We start from the raw sequence: 16,825 nt of genomic DNA on the forward strand, positions 1-16,825 counted from the left end.
TTACTTTTGGCAATGCGTTCGTTCCATAGTTGTGCGCTTAGGTAGGAAAAGCTGGATGCATACGTTGTTTTATATTTGAGTCCTTTGCTACTCGGGTAGTGGAGGTTTAGGTATGATCGTGCTGATTTGTTGTGTTTCTGGTTGGTAGATCTATGAGGTCTGTCATGTATGCCGGGGCTTCGCCGTAGATAATTTTATGGGCCATTGTCCAGATTTTGAAAGTGATACGTTCTTTGATTGGGAGCCAGTGCAGTTTTTCTCGGAGGGGTTTGGCGCTTTCAAAACGTATTTTTCCATATATAAGCCTGGCTGCTGTGTGTTGGGCGGTCTGAAGTTTCCTTATGATTTATTCTTTGCATCCCGCATAAATTCCACTGCAATAGTCCGCGTGGCTTAGTACCATTGATTGTATCAGGTTGCGATATATTTCTGTCGGGAAGAATGGTTTCACTCGTTTGAGTTTCCACATGGAGTGAAACGTTTTCTTTATGGTGGATTTCGCTTGGTTCTCTAACGAGAGGTTCCAGTCAATTGTTACTCCGAGGATTTTCAGACTGTCTGAGATAGGGAGGGTGTGACCTGGGAAGTTGATACTTGTGGGTTTGTATGTATTGTGTTGGGATGAGATAACTTCATCTCCTTCCCTCATTCTTGGGGATTTTAACATTCATGCTAATGATCCCTCTGACTGGAGGAGTAGCCTAGTGGATAGTGCAGTGGACTTTGATCCTGGAGAACTGAGTTTGATTCCCACTGTAGCTCCTTGTGACTCTGGGCAAGTCACTTAACCCTCCATTGCCCCTGGTACAAAATAAGTACCTGAATATATGTAAACCGCTTTGAATGTAGTTACAAAAAAAACCTCAGAAAGGTGGTATATCAAGTCCCATTTCCCTTTCCCTTATGCTTCTCAGTTTCTTACTTTAACATCTTCTTTCAGTCTTCAACTGTGCTCCACTGCCCCCAGTCACCAGAATGGCCACTGTCTTGATCTTATCCTCTTCTCAAACTGCTCACTCTCCAGTTTCTGTGCCTCAACTCTTCCCCTCTCTGACCATCATCTGATAACTTTCACACTTAAACACCCTCCTCCCCAGTCCCATCCAATCTTAACCAATACATTTAGGAATCTTCAGGCTATTGACCCTTCTACTCTGTCCTCCAGTGTTTCAAATCTCTACCACTATGTTATCCAAGTCTGTCAATGAGGCTGTCATAAGCACATAAGCACTGCCACGCTGGGAAAAGACCAAAGGTCCATCAAGCCCAGCACTCTGTCTCCGACAGCGGCCAATCCAGGCCCCAAGAACCTGGCAAAAAAACCCCAAATTTAATAACGATCAATCGACTTTTCCATCAGAAATCTGTCCAGACCCCCTTTAAACTCAGCAAGGCCAGCTGCCGTCACTACCTTCTCCGGCAATGAGTTCCAGAGTCTAACTACGCGCTGAGTAAAGAAAAACTTTCTCCGATTTGTTTTAAACCTACCACATTCTAATTTCATCTTGTGTCCCCTGGTTCTATTATTGTTAGAAAGAGTAAACAAACGCTTCACATCTGTCCGCTCTATCCCGCTCATTATTTTGTAAACCTCTATCATATCACTTCTCAGCCGCCTTCTCTCCAGGCTAAAGAGTCCTAGCCGTCTTAACCTCTCCTCATAGGGTAGTCGTCCCATAACTTTTATCATTTTTGTTGCCTTTTTCTGCACCTTCTCCAATTCCTTTATATCTTTTTTGAGATGAGGCGACCAGAACTGAACACAATACTCGAGGTGCGGTCGCACCATGGAGCGATATAACGGCATTATAACATCCTCATGCTTGGTTTCCATCCCTTTTCTAATAATACTCAACATTCTGTTCGTCTTCTTAGCCGCTGCAGCACATTGAGCTGAAGATTTCAACGTCCTATCCACGATGACTCCCAGATCCCTTTCTCGGTCCGTAACTAACGCGGAACCTTGCATAACATAGCTGTAATTCGGGATCCTCCTTCCCATATGCATCACTTTGCACTTGTCAACGTTGAACTTCATCTGCCATTTGGACGCCCAATCCCCCAGTCTCACGAGGTCTTGTAATTTTTCACACTCCTCCCACGACCCTGGATAATTTTGTGTCATCTGCAAATTTAATTACCTCACTAGTTACTCCCATCTCGAGGTCATTTATAAATATGTTAAAAAGCAGCGGTCCCAGCACAGACCCCTGTCTCTTCCTATAATTTATTTATTTATAGCATTTATATCCCACAATATTCTTACCCATGGGCAGGTTCAATGTGGCGTACAACAGTCTATAAAAACATACAACAATTCATCAAACAAACAATCAATGTTGTAAAGAAAAAAGGAAATAGCTAAGGAGGGAAAAGGGGAAAGAGTAGCTGTGATTAGTATGTCGCTACGACAGTAGTAATTCAGAAGGAAGAGATGCCAGGCGGGTTTGGAGCGAAAGCTCTACCAAAAAGGAAGGCCTTGAGACGCTTCTTGAAGGTCAGGTGATCAGGAGTAAGTTTGACCAATTGAAGCAGCCCATTCCACAATTGAGTGCTAATATAGGAGAAGGTGGATGCATAGGTGGTCTTATACTTGAGGCCACAAAATACTGGGTAATGGAAGATGGCCGCTATGCACTTGTGACTAGCTGCACGCTCAGATTCCTCTTACCAACTATGCCTAAACGGAGAGGGAAGTGTACTGCCTGAACTACCCCATTACCTCCTTCTATTCCTGGACCGATGGATCGGTTCGTGAGCCTGCAGGGGACTGCAGTACAGGTCAGGAGTGGACCCTTGACGGGCGCTTTTTTGGAGGAGTCGATGGCGTCCCTCGGGTTGGATACAACTCTGAGCCCCGACCATAGAGCTCCGCCCCCACAACCGCCGATCACAAGCTCGCCGCTTCAGGGAGAGCAGGGGCCGGCGCAGGGACGCGCTATGACCCCAATTGCTCTGGGGAATCGATTCCACCTTGATGAGAAGGGACGAGCTGAGACCGACTGAAGTAACGGGGGAAAGAGACGACGGAGGAAGCAGAGGAGGAACAGGAGGACATATTCCCAGCAGAGTTAACCAACAAGCCAACGGAGGTAACTTGGATTCCCTTGGGAATTAATGTCCCAATTGGGGAAATTATTTATTGCCCAAACAACTAAAGGGGCTCAGAAATTAAAATCTTTAGAGCAAAAGTGGAACAAACTGAAAAATCTCAGCAAGCTTTGGTAACTCGTATGGATAAAGTAGAACAAGAATCAAAAAAGAGAAAATCTTCAAATGACTATGGTAAAAGATATTACTAATTTAAGATTGAAAGTTGAAACGTACGAGAACCATATGAGAAACCTCAACTTGCGATTTGTAAATTTCCCAAGAGTTCAAATGATCCAACCGCATGAAATGTTGAAAAGATTTTGGGAAAACTTGGGAATTCCGCAGGAGAATATTCCACCTTTTACTAAAGTTTACTACCTACCCAACAAACAAGTTATTCAGCAAAATCAACAGGAACAGAGACTTGAAAATTTGTCACAATTTCTAGAGACATCAGATACTGAATTAGCCACAGCGGCCACTTGGTGGCAACTGTGGCTTTACCACATGATAAACAGTGGTTGTTCTCAATGTTTTTTAAGCATAGAGAAACTCTGTTTTGGGTTTAAAAATTTCCTTGTTTCCTGATCTCTCTAGAGAAACTCAACGTAAACGAAAACAGTTCCTTATTATGAGACCAGCGATTCAACAGTTGGGAGGTGTTTTCTTTCTGAGATATCCATGCAAATGTATTGTTAGGATTGACTCTGTTAAGTATGTCTTTCTAGATCCTTCTCAGCTCTCGGCCTTTATCGCGTCTAAAAGAACTTCTAGTAGCTTTAAAGAAAGTTAGCATTCTCTTCATAAGTGCATGATTTCTTATTTTGTATTTTCCTGAATCTCCTCATAAATTAGAATCTTGGATCCTTTATTGTTAGGACTTGAGTATTATATCAGAAATATTCCAGTTTGGAAATAATGATCATACTTATTTTTGCCTTGCTGATTCTTTGTGTTCCTACGATGTAATACTATCCTTCAAGTTGTATCTTGAATAAATGTTTGTAAAATTCATTAAAAAAAAAAAATACTGGGTAATGGAGATTTAAGTACGAACAAGCTGATCTGTGAGAGTTCCTAGGCGGCAGGTTAATTAGGGTGTCCATTATAAGCATATAATACTATTCTCTCCTCTGCTCTGGATACTCTCTCTCCTCCATTCCCCGTTCTGTAAAACGTACCAAACCTCAGCCTTGGCTGACATCTAGAATCCGCTACCTACGCTCCTGTGCCCGCTCTGCCGAACGCCTTTGGCTGAAATCCCGTGCCCATGCTGACTTCATACATTTGAAATTCTTGCTGACCTCCTTCCAGTCTGCTCTTTTACTTGCCAAACAGGACTATTACATCCAGTTGACAAATTCTCTTGGCTCAAACCCTCAACGTCTCTTTGCCACACTGAACTCTCTCCTCAAAAGTGCCTTCACCTAAACCCCCCCTTCACTTCCCCCCCAGACTCTGGCTGAGTTCTTTCATGATAAGGTTCACAAGATTATACTTGAATTCTCAACCAGGTCCCCTCCACCTCTCCTTCCCTTAGTCCTTCTCTCACCCGCCAACCCCCGCCTCCTTTTCTGAAATCAACTGAAGAGGAAAACTAGTTTCGAGGAGGAAATAAGAATGTGTAACTACCTGTTCCTCTGATCCTGATTCCACCCATGCTACTTAACACTCTCTCTCCTACTGTCATCCCTTTTATCTGTCATATCCTCAATCTTCACTGTCCACTGCGACTGTTTCTGAATGCCTTCCAAGACATGCCGTAGTCACACCACTCCTTAAAAACCTTCATTGGACCCTACCTGTCCTTCCACTATCGCCCCATCTCCCCCCAGCCCCTCGTCCCTTTCCTATCCAAGATATTTGAACGTGCTGTTCACCGCCGGTTGCCTTGACTTTCTTTCATCTCAAAGCTATTCTTGATCCCACTTCAATCCGTGGCTTCGCCCCTCCTTCATTCAACTGAAACAGCGCTTGCTAAAGTCTCCAATGATCTGGTTCCTGGCCAGATCCAAAGGTTATTCTATCCTCATCCTTCTCGATCGATCTGCTGCTTTTGACACTGTTAATCACAGCCTACTCCTTGATACGCTGGTCCCTCACTTGGATTTCAGGGCTCTGTTCTTTCTGGTTTTCCTTCTTATCTCTCCCAGCGTACCTTTAGTGTATACTCTAGTGGTGCCATCCTCTACTAGTAGTAGTACTTCTATCCCACTGTCAGTTGTGTACCTCAGGGATCTGTCTTGGGGACCTCGTCTTTCTCCATCTATACTTCTTCCCTGGTACTCTGATCTCATTCCATGGTTTTCAGTATCATCTGTAACGCTGATGACTCCCAGATCTACCTCTCCACACCAGAAATCTCAGCAGGAGTCCAGGCCAAGTATCAGCCTGCCTGTCCTGACATTGCTGCCTGGATGTCTCCGCGCCATCTGAAACTAAACATGACCAAACTGAGCTTCTTATCTTTCCCCCTAAACCAACCTCTCCCTCCTCCCCCATTCTCTATTTCTGTGGATAACACTCTCATCCTTCCGGTCTCATCAGCTCATAACCTTGGGTTCATCTTCGACACCTCCCTCTCCTGTCTGCACACATTCAGCAGACTGCTAAAAACCTGTTGTTTCTTCCTCTATAATATCACCAAAATTCGCCATTTCCTTTCTGAGCACACTACCAGAAACCTCATCCACACTCTTATCACCTCTTGCTTAGACTATTGCAACTTGCTTCTCACAGGTCTCCCACTTAGCCATCTCTCTCCTCTTCAATCTAATTCTGCTGCACGACTAATAGCAGAGTGAGGAGTGGCCTAGTGGTTAGAGTGGTGGACTTTGGTCCTGGGGAACTGGGTTTGATTCCCACTGCAGGCACAGGCAGCTCCTTGTGACTCTGGGCAAGTCACCATCCATTGCCCAGGTACAAATAAGTACCTAAGCTGCATTGAGCCTGCCATGAGTGGGAAGGCTCTGAAAGTTGCATTTTACATTGCTGAAACTGCTATAATTATTGGGAATATGTAGATTATATCACAGAAGGAAAGTTTTATATTCTAGGGCAATTTTGAAAGTTAACTCAATTGAAAAATTCTTTGATTAGACTGTACCAATTCTGATCCCCATCTAGAGAATTGCCTTTTCTTTAGGGAAGATACTTTGTTGCAGCGTAAAGTTTAGGTGGGATGTGAGATCTGTTATGAAGCGTGGGGGGCGGATTTTATTAGGTAGCTGGGGCAGTTATTCAATTGACAGTGGCTATTGGAGTATTTTTTATCGCCTGGGTGACTGTATCAGCGGTGAGGAGGGCGAAATTTGTCCAGATTCGATCTGCTGGGGTATTCTCCAGGGGTTGGATCTAGAACCATTGATGAAGTACTCAATGTCTGTACTGTCTTGAAGGTAGAGTGTTGCGTAGGTTTACAAGGTTGTCTGCGGATGGGATATCATTGTTGGTTGTGGTGACCGGCGTTGTGGCCAGTAGCTTGTCCACGAGATGCAATATTTCTTCATGGTTTTGGTAATCCAGTCCATTTTAGTTTTGTAGTAGGTTCTTTTGGTCTGTTGTTGGTATTTGTATTTCCTTTGTATTTGTTTCCATGTGTTGATGTTTGTTCGTCTTTTTGTTTTTTTTCCATGCGCGTTCCAGTTTCCTGGTTGTGTTTTTAGCTTTTCAGTTCTTCATTGAACCACGGTATTGATTTCTGTATGCGTGAGGTTCTGTTTGTAAGGGTGTTATGTTCGTCTAGTATGTTTCTGCATCTTTTGTCCCATTCTGAGCGGTAGTATATGGAGTCCGTTTGTGCTGTCCAATCATTAATTGTATATTTGTTGCCAAATGTATTCGAGTCTATTTGGCCTCTCGTGGTGTAGGTTGTATGTTCTCGTATATGGTGAGGACCCCATTTCCGCCATTTTAGGGATAGGTTTAATTTGTAATGGTCGGTCCAAGGCATTTCTGACCATTTAGTGTCTGTTATTATTAGGTTCTGGTCATCAGACAGTTTGTATGAAAAGAGGTTGAGTGTATGCCCCTTCACATGGGCAGTCAACAATGCCACCTCTGATGCACTGACCTGGCCCCTACTTTTCATAACACCTTAGATACTACAGCACCTAAACATGATATTGTTTTACAAGGTAAACACAAGCCTAGCCCTTGGAGAATGTCAGCTTTGTTGCATAGTGGTTAGGGTGGTTTGAGTTCAATTCCCACTTCATGCACAGGCAGCTCCTTGTGACTCTGGGCAAGGTCACTTAACCCTCCATTGCCCCATGTAAGCCGCATTGAGCCTGCCATGAGTGGGAAAGCGCAGGGTACAAATGCAACAAAAAAAAAATTTAAGGAGAAAATTGTGGAGGAGTGAAATGATATGGAGAAAATCAACAGATACTGATGATTATGACAGTTTCAAGTTAACGTTTCAAACAATATTTATATGTTTGTGGTGAGAAGGGAAACAATTATTATAAGATCTGGGTCAGCGAGGCATTGAATAGACCTAAGAAACTATTTCAAACTTTGAAGGTTTTGGTTAATGGTTATGATGACTTGGATAAATATTTGGGCCAAATGCGGATGAATTGATTGATTTTTATGTCCAAAAAGTGGAAAGTTTTGGAAAGATTTTGAGTGATGGGATGGATTTGACTATGATGTGTGATGGTGGTAATATGGGAAATGTTTGGTCAGATTTTACTTCAGTATCTGTTGATGAGATATATTCAGTCCTGACTAGGGTTACTCCTACCAGATCTTTGATAGATCCTTGCTCTTCTGTCATAGTGCAGACTTTTAAGTAAATTGAGGTCTATTACCTGTTGCTGATTTAGAACTGTGATTCAAGTGTTGGTCTTAAGATTGGATTACTACAATGCTCTGTACCTCGAGATTGCTGTATCCAGGTGTCAGGCATTACAAAGTGTACAGAATGCAACAGCTAGGATGACTGCAGGGATAGCCAAAAGAGAGCATATCACATCTGTATTCAAGAGTCTTCATTGGTTTCCAGTGAACTTTCGGATACAATTTAAGATCTCGTGTGTTAGTTCACCAAATACGGTATCTCGGGATGCACCAAGGTGTTTAAAACAATTGTCAATTTATCAGCCTAGACATAGTTACAATCCGATCAGCTATGCGCTTGTCCATTGACAGTTGCTCCTGAAGCACAGTACTTAAGTCCACAGTCTCTGCATTTTCTATTGCGCACCAATGTTATGGAATGCACTTCCCGAGGTTTTACACTTGTGTTCATCAAGATTGAGCTTTAGAAAACAGCTAAAGACATATTTATTTGTGCAGGCTTTTCATGTAGGTATGATAGTAGATGAGTGGCACACAGAAGAAGGGCTGTTAGGTTATATTTTTGTGAGTAAGTAATAAGTCGTATATGTATTGTATACCCTGGAGGAAAGGAGGAACAGGGGTGATATGATACAGACGTTCAAATATTTGAAGGTATTAATCCGCCAACGAACCTTTTCCGGAGATGGGAAGGCTGGTAGAACGAGAGGGCATGAATGAGATTGAAGGGAGGGCAGACTCAAGAAGATGTCAGGAAGTATTTTTCACGGAGAGAGTGGTGGATGCTTGGAATGCCCCCCGCGGGAGGTGGTGGAGATGAAAACGGTAACGGAATTCAAACATGCGTGGGATAAACAAAAAGGAATCCTGTGCAGAAGGAAGGGATCCTCAGGAGCTTAGCCTAGAATGGGTGGCAGAGCTGGTGGTTGGGAGGCGGGGCTAGTGCTGGGCAGACTTATACGGTCTGTGCCGGGGCTGGTGGTTGGGAGGCGGGACTAGTGCTGGGTAGACTTATACGGTCTGTACCAGAGCCGGTGGTGGGAGGCAGGGATAGTGGGCAGACTTATACGGTCTGTGCCAGAGCTGGTGGTGGGAGGCGGGACTGGTAGTTGGGAGGCGAGGATAGTGCTGGGCAGACTTATACAGTCTGTGCCAGAGCTGGTGGTGGGAGGCGGGGTTGGAGGCAGGGATAGGGCTGGCCAGACTTATACGGTCTGTTCCCTGAAGAGGACAGTACAAATAAAAAGTAGCACATATGAATTTATCTTCTTGGGCAGACCAGATGGACCGTGCAGCTCTTTTCTGCCGTCATCTACTATGTTACTATGTATTGATTTTATGATGTAAAGTTGATGTGATTTTTTTATTTTGTTTTATTTACTGACATTCTATTATACATGTTTTTTTTTAAATTGTAATTCAGATAGGCATTTATATGGGCTAGAAATTTTAAAATAAATAAAACTCTCCAGCACTGGTATTGATATTTTTTTCTCTCTGTCTGTTTTTAGGGGAGTATCATCAATCTTTTCTTTGTGGGAGCACGAGTTCCTCGAACAGGCAGTCCAAGATGGCAAGAGCCATCAAACCAGCACGAGGCTCAGTTGTGGTGGAGCTCTGCAAGTATTTCCTGTGTCAAGGCTACAAATCCTCTCAGATTACAATCCTCACCACCTACACTGGCAGCTCTTCAGTCTTCCGCAAACTCATGCCTGCTAGATATTCTCTGGCGTGAGAGTGCATGTTGTGGACAAGTACCAGGGGAAGAGAATGATATTATCCTGCTCTCACTTGTTCGGAGTAATAGGGAGGAGAAGGTTGGCTTTCTCCAGATCTCCAATCTGATATGTGTGGCACTGTCCAGAGCCAAGAAAGGGCTGTACTGTATTGGAAATATGAAAATGCTTGGCAGGGTACCCCTCTGGAGCAAAATTATACATACTCTGAGGGAAAGGGGCCAGGTGGGCCGATCGCTCATGCTTTGCTGCCAGAATCATCCTGACACCAGACTCTGGTGTCAAAAGCAGATGACTTCCGTAATGTGCCAGAAGGTGGCTGCAGCCGCCCCTGTGAGTTTAGGCTGAGCTGTGGGCACGTCTGCACACGAGCCTGCCATCCTTACGACTCAGATCACATGGAATTTCAGTGCATAAAACCCTGCCAGAAGGTGCTCTGTGCAGATGGCATAGGTGCCCTCAGCTTTGCTTTGAGGCCTGTGAAGAGTGTAGCGTGTTAGTGCGTAAAACCATCCCACAGTGCGGTCACCTTCAGATGGTCCCATGTTCCATTCCTGCAGAAGACTTTTGTTTGCAAGGAGCCTTGTCAAATATCCTCAGATGTGGGCACCAATGTAGTTTATCATGTGGGGAAGAGTGTGAGGAGTTGTGCTCTGAAGAGATTGCAGCTGTGCTGAAGTGTGGCCATGAACAAAAGATCAAGTGTTCGATGAAGCAGGACTTGTTGTACGGGAGGCCTGTAAAATGCAAGACCAAATGTTCTGCTACCCTGGAGTGTGGTCATGCTTGTCCAGGCTCTTGTTACGACTGCTTTGGAGGACGATTCCATGAGCATTGTAAACGTCCTTGCACCCGCCTCCTGATTTGCTCACACACGTGTCAGGAGCCTTGCACTAATGAATGCCCTCCTTGCCAGAGGGTATGTCAGAATCGTTGCGTCCATAGCCAATGCAAAAGGAAATGTGGGGAGAAATGTATCCCGTGTGTAGAACCATGTGAGTGGAGCTGCCAGCACTATCAATGTAGTAAGCTGTGCTCGGAGCCGTGTGACAGACCACCATGCAACGTGCCTTGCACTAAGCGACTGGAATGTGGGCATCCTTGCATTGGGCTCTGTGGAGAACCATGTCCTACAAAGTGTCGTGTGTGTCATCATGATGAGGATCACCCAGATTTTCTTTGGCAATGAGGATGAGCCAGATGCCCGATATGTCCAGCTAGAGGACTGTGGCCACATTTTTGAGGTCAGTGGTCCTTGATTATTTCATGAATGAAAAGGAAAGTGAAGAGGAAATAGTCATTAAACTTAAAGTCTGTCCTGAGTGTCAGACCCCTATCAGGAAGAACCTGAGATATGGTACCATCATTAATCACGGCTAGAAGAAATTGAGAGAGTGAAAGGAAGGATCCTGGGGCCCAGCAAGTGAAATAGAATGCAAACGGACTGCAGCTGCGGGACCAGCTGGTGAACGTGAAAGACATCCGAAGGAGCTTTCCCATAGAATACCACATGATGGAAGAGAAGCTCCTGGCCTCTGACCTCTCCTTGAGACGCTTGCCTATCTTGAAAACTTGATAGTGTTTTACAAAAGACTGGCTGGGCTGATGACGACTTTAGGTAAGATAGATGTTGGAGAGAGAGAAGGACTGCGGAGGAAGGTGACCGAGATTCAGGGTTGGATGGACAAGCCCCAGCATGGTTTTACTGAACAAGAACTTTTGGACCTTCAAAGTGAGATACAGAGGTTGACCCTTTTGGTAGAACTCCTTGTTAGATGCCAAAATGGCAGCTGGGAGGGTTAATGCCACTACACAAGCAGAAATCACCAAGCTGCAAAGTGTCCTAGAGAGCAGTAAGAAGTTCACCAAGGAAGACGAAAGTTTGGTGAAGACAAAAATGATGGAATTGAAAGAGAGTCTTCCTTGTTCAGGCTTAGGGATATCTGAAGAAGAGCGGGTCATGATTGTTAGAGCTATTGGTTCACCACAGGGCCACTGGTTCAAATGTCCCAACAATCATATTTATTTGATCACAGAGTGTGGTGGAGCCATGCACAAAGGCACATGCCCAGACTGTAAGGCAGAGATTGGTGGGGGAAAACCACACTCTGCTGTCAAGCAACCGACTGGCTTCAGAAAATGGATGGAGCACCGCATGCAGCCTGTCTGAAATGGGAAATAACATGTTAAACTTTGGGGATCTAAGAAGGCTGGTGTAGACACAAAGAAATACAATTAACAAAGTAATCATGTTTAGCTGGTTTCAATCTTTTAAACTTGTTAAAGCTCCTTGCCTGTTTGTTGCCACAGTTTTCAGGCTAAGCTGTGACCAGTTCTTAAGACTTTTTTTTACAGACTTCTAGGTCATGATGCTTACTTTTATAATAGCTAAGAAAACTTTATTGTGCATTTTTTTTTCCTGTTATTAATTGCCGTGGGGGGGGGGGGGGGGGGAAAGAGAGAAGGCATATCTCTCCAATAAAATGACATAGTGAGGTCTTTGTGGAAGAATTACTATTGATAAACTAAGAAAGAAAATGTACTTGAAGGGAGGTTTTCCTTGCAGCAATGGACTGAAAATATTCTTGGAATGAAATATTTATAACTCTACTTACCCTTTTGCAATAGGAGTCCAGTTCTGCTTTAGGCCCTAATTTGATATTTTATTATCATTCAGGACATCTTTGTTAACATACAGACTTAGGCTTTGTTTATACACTGTTCACCCCTTCGCCCCCCCCCCCCCCAACCATAAGCATGAAATTAGGTGAAAAGGTTTATAACCAAGCCCTTAGTGCAAGTTTTCTGTTGATAAATATGTTGTGGTCACTAACTCCAAGGAGATAAGGGTATGGCTTCCTTCTGGCCAAGGTGTTGCAGAATCCTTGAAACTATATTGCTGTAAGGAACTTCAGATGCAGTGCATATTCTTCCTAACCATTGGGGGGGGTGGGGGAGTCTTGTGAGATATGAACTTTTAGGAGCAGGCTGTATATGGATTTAACAAAACAAGCACATTGTAAAAGTTACTCTGGATCACCTTGTGTCTGAAGACTGGACAGTTTTATATTGAGTTTGGTTTATTAGCCCGTCTTGTTCTGTGGCTGAAACAGAATCTACTCTTTTCCTTTCAGCCACATTGGATTGATTAACACATACTGTACTGGTGAATACCTCAGGTCCTTTCTAGCATTCATGTTCTCTTGTGAGCAGAGCCCCCTGGTATAATTGCACAACTACTTACCCACATGATCCTATGTGTTCCTGTACTATGCACTTTAGAACCTAAATAAATAAAACTATTTCTTTCCAAATAGGGTGTCTTTCTTTTATGGCAAATGGTGTATCTATTCTCATTCTCTTTTTATGGTATATTTTTTTTCATGTTTAGCCCTGTCTCCATCCATCCATCCAACCAACCCCACATGCCCTTTGCACTTACCAGTGTTACTTATGGGTGTATATATCCTTTTCTTAGCTTCAGCTCCACCGTTCTTATGGGTTACTTATGGGTGTATATATCCTTTATAAAGGACCTGGCCAAATGGGTGGGAAACGTGGCCCTTTGGGGTTATTAAGTATCCAGGATTGAACCAAAGTCTCACACAGTGACACTAAGAAGCATGACTGGGGGCTGCAGAGCCACACTCTGAACTCAACTAGGTATGATCCCGAGGCTGTGACCTTAGAGCAGCCGTTAAGCTCGACCACACTGTGCGGCCAAGGCCAGCAGAGTGGAGAGCTAGGCCAGGGACAGGAGCACTGGCGACATGACCTATTACCTTCAAAAGGTAGAGAAAAAATACGGATTGTTCCAGGGAGCATTGCTGCTTATGTTGGTTATGCCAGTGGCAGAATTCAGTTTTCTCTACCTCCACCTGCTGGTAGGAAGGGATAACACCAATTTGTGCAGAACGGTGGAGCTGAAGCTAAGAAAAGAGGGGTTATGTGAGTGTAGCAACACTGGCAGAGGATAAGTCACGCAGCAGAATTTTGAACAGACTGAAGGGAAGAGAGATGGTTTAGTGGAACACCTGTGAAAAGCAAGTTGCAGGAGGTGATGAGAATGTGGATAACAGATTTGGTAGTGTGTTCTCAAAGGAAGGCACCAATTTTGATGATGTTAAAAGGAAAAAAAAAACACGTTTTAGCAGTCTGTTGGACTTGTAAAGAGAAAGAGAGATGTAAAAAATGACCCCAAGGTTAAGAGTTGAGGGGACAGGAACGATGAGTGTGTTATTCACAGAATTAGACAGGTGGGTTTAAGGGGAGATAAGAAGCTCAATCTTGGCTGTAATCAGTTTCAGATGGCAATGGGATATCTAGGTTAGCATTTTCTGAAATAGTGGAATTAGAAAAGGTGCAGAGAAGGGCGACAAAAATGATAAAGGGGATGGGACGAATTCTCTATGAGGAAAGGCTAAAGCGGCTAGGGTTCTTCAGTTTGGAGAAAAGGCGACTGAGGGGAGGATGATAGAGATCTATAAAATAATGAGTGGAGTGGAATGGGTAGATGTGAAGTGTCTGTTTACACTTTCCAAAAATACTGGGACTAGAGGGCGTGCGATGAAGCTACAATGTAGTAAATTTAAAACAAATCGGAGAAAATGTTTCTTCACTCAACATGTAATTAAACTCTGGAATTCGTTGCCAGAGAATGTGGTAAAGGCGGTTAGCTTAGCGGAGTTTAAAAAAGGTTTGGACGGCTTCCTAAAGAAAAAGTCCATAGACCATTATTAAATGGACTTGAGAAAAATCCACTATTTCTGGGGAAAGCAGTATAGAATGTTTTGTACTTTTTTGGGATTTGTGACCTGGATTGGCCACTGTTGGAAACAGGATGTTGGGCTTGATGGACCTTTGGTCTTTCCCAATATGGCAATACTTATTTACAGCATTGTAAGATAAACAGGCTGAGACTTTGGCCTGGATTTGTGAAGAGGTAGATTTAGGAGCCATCATCATAAAGGTAATAAAACCATGGAAAGAGATCAAAGCACCAAGGGAACAAGTATGGAAAGAGAAGTGGTGTTTTTAAAAGAACACTTTTATGCTCATTTTCAAAGCACCTAGAGGCTCATTTTCAAAGCACTTAGCCTCCCAAAGTTCCATAGAAACCTATGGAAACTTAGCCTCCCAAAGTGCTTTGAAAATATGCCTCTTAGCCTCCCAAAGTTCCATAGAAACCTATGGAACTTAGCCTCCCAAAGTGCTTTGAAAATATGCCTCTTTATGTCCTGACTGTCTACCTGTTACCCTTTCTGCCTGTGCACTGAGTTAGGAGTGGCATATCTTTGCATTCAAAGCAAAACACTATGTCAATAGCAGCTTACAAGGGTGTATGAATCCTGCTGAGGGTTTGCCAAGGGAGGAGAAATTTGGAGTTATGGGGCTAAAGAGAATAAAATCTCATGGTGGCTTGGGGCGTGAGGAGGGAGAGCAGGAAGGACAGCAGGAAACAGAGGAATAACCGAACTGGAATAAATGCTGAAGCCTCTTTATGTATCCCTCTCAGACAGGAAACTTTCTAAGTAGTTTTCAGCATAATTCAATCAAAAAGTGGCTATACTGAAATACAATGTTATATAACACATGCCTTTGTAGGAAAAGCTGGATGCATGCAGCTATGGAACGCACTACCACTTGACGTAAGAAACCAGCATGACAACCAACTTTCAGAAATCACTGAAAACCTGCCTCTTCAACAAGGCCTACCGCAACGATCCTTCATATGAACTTTAACGCATTACCATTTTAGCTCTTACTCCGAATATGATCTCTTTATACTTGTTTGCTTAATTTTATTTGTTATTCATGTAACACCATCTACATCTCTCACTTTGGAATGGCGATTGCCACGACGAATCAATGTAAGCCACATTGCGCCTGCAAATGGGTGGGAAAATGTGGCATGCAAATGCAACAAATAAATAAACATCACGTGTATGCAGGTTCAGGTAAATATTTTTAAATCAAGTGGGAGTTTACACATTCCTGCCGCTTGGCAGCCACTGTGTTACTCTAGCTTATAGCGCTTCTAGCTTGTGTGGCCTGTGCTCTTAATTCTCGGCATGCGAGTGCATGCAGGCAGCGCAGAAAGGATGCAATCAAGAGCTGCAGGAAAAAGACACATCACATAGCTTCATATAGACTAGTAAAAAAGGCCCGTTTCTGACACAAATGAAACGGGCGCTAGCAAGGTTTTCCTCGGTGTGTGTATGTTTGAGAGAGTGTGTGTGAGCGTGACTGTGTGAGAGAGAATGAATGTGTGTGTGAGAGAGAGTGAGCGAGTGTGGGTGTGAGTGTGTCTGTGAGAATGCGAGTGTGTGAATGTGACACAGTGTGAGACATAGAGTGTGTGGTGGACAGTGTATGAGAGTGAGAGAGACACTGTGTGTGTGTGCCAGAGATACCTCCCCACCCCCTCTGTGTGGTCGCAGGACCCCTCCTCTCAGGTCTCAGGACCCCTCCCCCCTTCCGTCTCCCTCCCCCCTCTCAGGACTCTGAACCCCCTCCCCTCTGGCCTCAGGACGACAGATGACGTCCCATTGCAACGTTGGAGGCACCGTATCCGCCCTCCGCCACGCCCCCCCCCAAAGTCGCATATAGATCAGTGTTGCCAGGTGGGTGGTTTTACCGCCCAATTGGGCGGTTTTCCGCGACCCGCTGCGGGAAATTTTTGCCCGCGGCGGGTCGCGGTTTTTTGGGCTTCTTTTTTTTCTTTTCCGCGGTTTTTCGGGTGGTTTTTTTGGCCGCGGGGGGCGGGGTTAGTGACGTTTTGGGCGGGGTTGATGACGGTGGGGGTGGGGGTGTCAGGGGTTTGAGTTTGGGCAGGTTTTGGGCTGTTTTTAGGCTGGATTGGGTGGGAAAAAATTTTTCCACCTGGCAACCCTGATATAGATGCCTGAGAGCAGGCTAGTGAAACTAGAGAAATCAACTGCAACAGACACTATCATTAATTATGTAATCTAAAGCTTTTAAGAGGATGGTATCTGCCCATGCCTGTGTCCCCTTACTAAGTCTAAATAAACCAGCCTGCTGCGCTGTACCCACCATCAGCTTGACCAGTACAGCATTTCCCTAGTACTGTATAAAGGAAAGCAGGTGCCTGATTTAGCTTGTAAGCTCTTTTGAGCAGGGACTGTCTTCTTCATGTTCAATTGTAAAGCGCTATAGAAGTGATTTATAGTAGT

The 16,825-nt window shown here is 44.2% G+C and overlaps 1 protein-coding gene across 1 annotated transcript in view; it reads right to left on the bottom strand.

The window, feature by feature from the left end:
• The window catches only part of LOC115475593 (protein-glutamine gamma-glutamyltransferase 5-like), a 170,186-nt gene that overhangs the window by 8,775 nt on the left and 144,586 nt on the right, over positions 1-16,825 (bottom strand). The window lies entirely within an intron of this gene.

The sequence above is a fragment of the Microcaecilia unicolor genome, chromosome 8 (genome assembly GCF_901765095.1).
Source record: "Microcaecilia unicolor chromosome 8, aMicUni1.1, whole genome shotgun sequence".
Taxonomy (NCBI): domain Eukaryota; kingdom Metazoa; phylum Chordata; class Amphibia; order Gymnophiona; family Siphonopidae; genus Microcaecilia; species Microcaecilia unicolor.